The 5218-nt window shown below is 40.0% G+C and overlaps 1 pseudogene; it reads right to left on the bottom strand.

Moving 5' to 3' along the window:
- Positions 1 to 1802: 1802 nt before the first annotated feature.
- Positions 1803 to 2129, bottom strand: LOC108517345 (CDGSH iron-sulfur domain-containing protein 1 pseudogene; annotated as a pseudogene).
- Positions 2130 to 5218: the final 3089 nt, after the last annotated feature.

Genomic DNA, 5218 nt, shown 5'->3' with positions numbered 1-5218 from the left:
TTGTCAATTTTGGCTTTTGTTGCCGTTGCTTTTGGTGTTTTAGACATGAAGTCCTTGCCCATGCCTATGTCCTGAATGGTACTACCTAGATTTTCTTCTAGGGTTTTTATGGTATTAGGTCTAACATTTAAGTCTCTAATCCATCTTGAATTAATCTTCTTATAAGGAGTAAGGAAAGGATCCAGTTTCAGCTTTCTACTTATGGCTAGCCAATAAAAGTCTTTAGATAATATAGACTCTATGATCTGCAAGATTCCCTTGTAGCTTAATAATATCTGATTTCAAATTAAATAAGAGGGGAACTTCTTAGATAATATTTGAGTGCCCGTAGTTACTATCTTTGACAAGAAGTCAAATAAAAAATATTCTGTAATGAATTCACAAAATTTGTCTTCACTCAAACATTCAATCCTGTATAATGTTAGCATTAAATGTCTTATAGCCAAAATTTAAGCCATAAGACAGATGAAATAAACTGATGTTAATAATTTTGCTCATTTTACAAGATTTTCCCCTTTCTTTTGAAAATAAGTTTAAGCTGATCCACTTTGAAACCAACTTTTAATTATCCTCAGATAATGATTATTATCTATATTCAACCACAGCACTGTGTCTAGAAAGCCCTATTAAGATATAGTTACTTTGCATTTTAGGAACACTGTACTTTCTCCCTTTTAAATATTGATTTCATTTTACCAGTGTGATGTCCCCATGGTGCACCCTGAGGTGGTGTTTCTTAATTAGTGAATGAGTCTGGAGTAGGTCCTACTGAGATATTAGGGGTATTCTCCAATTTGACACAGCTGAAGTACATATTTAACATTTTATTCCTGGCTCACTGTAGCTATGACCCATCTCACATATTGTTGATTCAAAAGAATCAAAATCCCATCGGTGTGTTCGTTTTCTGGTACTTGACTGTTGATAGCTCAGAGGTGTTGGTGGTTAATAGTCAACATTCACAAAAATCTTATGAGGCCAAACCTCATAACTTGCCAAGTGCTAAGATGGTTTAAATTTACCATCCCTGAAATAAAGTGTTCTTTTCTTTCTGTGGCTTAAAAAGATGTTAGAGAAAGTCTGTTTCGATTTGGATGATTATATTTAGAAATAAACTAAACAACAGAAACCTTGACACTGCCATTATTAGCTCTACTAGGGGTTTCCTTGTCAATAGCTGGTTGGCTCCTCTTAATTCTATTGCTAGTTTGCCTTTTTTTCAATAGTCAGGTGTTATCTTGCAACTATAACAAAACAAGCTATTTAAATTAACGTGAATGAGAACTGTGATGTATTGGAACAAAACAAGCACTTTTGGGGACTGACCTTGAGTTAATTCCTTGCACCAGCATTTTCATTTCCCAAAGTGTGTTCCAAGAACCCTAGTTAGGGAAACATTTCATGTCAGTATTTCTCAGTGTGCAGATCAACTGCATCTGAACTACCTGGGGTGTTAAAGTACAGGCTCCAAGGCTGCTTCTGAGGGGCTTGGTAATATGAATTTTCAACAGTTTCTCAGAGTGATTCATATGTACTTTGGCAAAAAGGGATCTAGTAAATTTCTGAATTACTTTTTTTTTTATTTTTTTGGTTTTTCCTCTTTTTTTGTTTTGTTTTGTTTCAACAAATGTGCACCACAATGTTTCAACAAGTAAGGCAAATCTATGAATGTGAAACCTGCAGTTGGCAATATACCACATTTAGAACCCAGGGTAGGTGAATCAGACAGAGGTGGTGGTCATTCTAATTAAACAATCAGGTAATTTCACGACGAGTTGATTTGCAGCATCAAAAGTCTCCACTTAAGGTTCTTTTTTCTTGATTATCAGAGGTCTCACGTTGACTCCAGTCTCTTCCTTGTGTTTTGTGTGAGACCCATCACAGAATGGGAACTTTTTGGACCTCCAGCAACGACAGTACACAGTTTTATCTCCCAAATCTTCCATGTCAAAAGCATGTACTATCTTGGAATTGTCTTTCTGGATGTGAAGGTTTATCATAGCTTTATTTCGATGATCTTGAACATAAAATCTTTTGTAAGCTAGATAACCCATTGCAGCTGTCCCAGCAGCAATGGTAACTGCTGTGATCCATTCAACTCATCTGCTGGAACCGGAAGTCAGACTCATGGCGCCGTCGCTTACAAGGCGTGTGCACTATGACACCGAGCACAAACGGGTTCGTGCGGCCAGCAAGAGTCAAGGTAGGTGCCAGCGGGGTACTAAGGGCACTGACTCCGTGCGGCTACCGCCGAATTACTTTCTTGACTTACAGACTACATTAACAAATTAAAGTATCTGAAAAGGATCTGAAAAGTCCTGTAGTAGAGACCTGTTTAACTTTTTTAAACCCAGGATTTTCTCAAATTGTTTGATTTTTCAGTTTCTTTTGTTTTTGTTGAGACAGAGTCTCACTCTTTTGCCCAGGCTGGAGTGGAGGGGTGCGATCTTGGCTCACTGCAACCTCTGCCTCCTGGTTTCAAGATATTCTCCTGTCTCAGCCTCCCAAGTAGCAGGGACTACAGGTGTGTGCCACCACACCTGGCTAATTTTTTGTATTTTTAGTAGAGACAGGGTTTCACCATGTTGGCCTGGCATCAAACTGGTCGCAAACTCCTGGCTTCAAGTGATACACCCACCTAGGCCTCCCAAAGTGCTGGGATTACCCATGTGAGCCCCACCACGCCCTGCCTCAAATTGTTTTTGATTACAGAGTTCTTTTTTGGGAGGAACATCTGTTAGTTGATCAAATACTATTGGGAAAAGTTACTCTATCTAATAGCATAATAATTGTAGATTGTCGTAATTGCTTGCTAGTTTGATACTGAATTACTGTAGTGTCTTGCTATAAGCATTAGACAGACATCTGAGTGTGAATCCTGAATTTTGTACTGTTGGTTCAGTTACCTAGCAGTTATGTTCTCTTAATCCTAAGAGAGATAGAGCGAAAGAGTGAGTTGATAGCAGAAACATAGCTAGAAAAATAAACAAGCATTTCTGATACTATCATATTTTATGAAGAGTGAGGTATGTGAATACTTCTGGCAATGTATTTTGCCCAGACATTCTACCTCCTGACTCTACACCTCCGGAGAAGAGATCTGGTTGCCATTTAACAATAGAGTATACAGAGGGAGGAGCAAGGAGCTCTTCCAGAAATGCCAATCGAGTAGAACAATGAGAAAGAAGTAAACACATTTGAGCAGGAAATAGGATGGAAGTGAAGTAATTCTTCACTCTGCAGCAGAAGTGGTGAAAGGCAACCCCAGTTTTTCTTCTCACCATTCTCCTATTAGGCACAAACAGCACAGAGCCAGGCAGTAAAGAAATGATAAGGGAGGACTGAACTTTAAGACCTTCTCTCTGGGTTTGGGACTGCCTTTTGCTTGGCTCTAGAACTAGAGGGATGAAGATGGGTCCCGAGTAAAGGAAGTAGGGCACAGATAAGCTGGAGGGAGAGAGAAGGAGACCTCTGGGTTTCCTTTCAAATTGTCTGGGTTTATTGACCAGGATAGAGAAGGAGAACAAATCCTGGGCTTGCTCTTCCCATCCCTGACCACACAAGGCATTTCATTTCTCCATGCGTTTGCATGCCTTGTCTCCTTTGTTTCTTCTTTTCTTTCCTTCCTTCCTCCCTTCCTTCCTCCCTTCCTTCCTTCCTTCCTCCCTCCCTCCCTCCCTCCCTTCCTTCCTTCCTTCCTTCCTTCCTTCTTTCCCCCCTCTCTCTTTCTTTCTTTCTCTCTTTCTCTCTCTCTTTCTTTCTTTCTTTGTCTCTCTCCTTTACCTAGGCTGGGGTACAGTGGCCTGAACACGGCTCATGGCAGTCTCGACTTCCGGGGCTCAAGCAATTCTTCTGCCTCAGCCTCCCAAGTAGCTGGAACCACAGGTGCACATTACCACTCCTGGCTTTTGTGTGTGTGTGTGTGTGTGTGTGTAGAGACAAGTCCTTGCCATCTTGCCCAGACTTGTTTGGAACTCCTGAGCTCAAACCATTCTCCTACCTTGGCCTCCCAAAGTACTGGGTACAGGCGTTAGTCACTGTGTCCAATCCTGCCTCCTTTATTTCAAATGCCTTTACCTTGCTCTCTCCCACTATGTGCCCATGGAACTTTGCTGATTTTTCTAACTTAACCTCATAATATTATATTGATGGTATGCAGCAAGATTGGGAGCTTTTTGAAGGGCAGAGATAATGTCTTATTTATCTTGAATATCTTGTGCTAGGCTCAGCTTCTAGAATAAAACAGCTTTTCAGTTAATGTTTGTGGTAGCCAGGGAGATCAGAAATCTCAACAGGATGCCTCTAAATAATCTTTAGAGTACTCATGTAGAGTTCAGTGGTATAGAGCTTTAGAGCTGGAGGTTATCTATCTGTAGACCCTCCTTATTTTACAGATAGGGCAGTGATAGTTCACTCAAGAGGCAAGTGGTGACCTAGGACTCAAGCCTCCTACCTCTCAGTCCTATGTTCTTTTGACTCCCCCAAGGTGGTTTGTATAATTTAAAAAACCCCACAAAACTCGCACTACCCAATGCTGCATGACCCTTTATGAATTACAGTATAAAGCAACATTTCATTTAATATTTGCATCAGTGAAAAATGCAGAGATATTGAGCTAGAAAGTGATTTAAGGAGGATGTTCTGCCTCCACATAGAATTTGTTCCATTTCTGATTTTTTGCATCCTGTTGTGTGCCTTTCCAATTCTTGGCTTAGCTTGGAAGCTGCAGTTAAAAAATGCTGGGTGAGAAGCTATTCTCCTGGTACTTTCAACTTTATTGGAAAGAGAACGTCTCATAAATCACATAAAGGAACTGGGGCCTGTAGGATTGCTTAGTTGCCAAGTGAATTCTGATTGATTGCTTTGGAAAATATGTACATTTTCCAGGAGCTTATCTGAAATAAAATAAAGATTCATACTTTCTCAGACTGAGCTCCCACTCCACCAAATTTCAGTCATAGTCTGGTCATTTTAATCCGGTGAAAGGACAGTTAAATGAACAGTGTAAGCATTAGAAGTGTAGTAAAAAATGTGAACAGCAAAACACAAACGTTACTGCAAATGGGGAAAGGTTTGGAACAACGAAAATGCTCCTAACTAAACATAAAATTAGAACCAGATTCAGTTGTTATGGCTCGTGTTGACTTAAACTTCTGCCTAACAATAGCCAGCATATCAGAGTGGAGAAATTGTTGGGAAAATCATGTTATCAGATGCT

This window comes from Rhinopithecus bieti, unplaced genomic scaffold (assembly GCF_001698545.2).
Source record: "Rhinopithecus bieti isolate Rb0 unplaced genomic scaffold, ASM169854v2 scaffold_1070, whole genome shotgun sequence".
Taxonomy (NCBI): domain Eukaryota; kingdom Metazoa; phylum Chordata; class Mammalia; order Primates; family Cercopithecidae; genus Rhinopithecus; species Rhinopithecus bieti.
The sequence above is the reverse complement of the archived record's forward strand: the minus strand, read 5'-3'. Positions and strand labels throughout refer to the sequence as shown.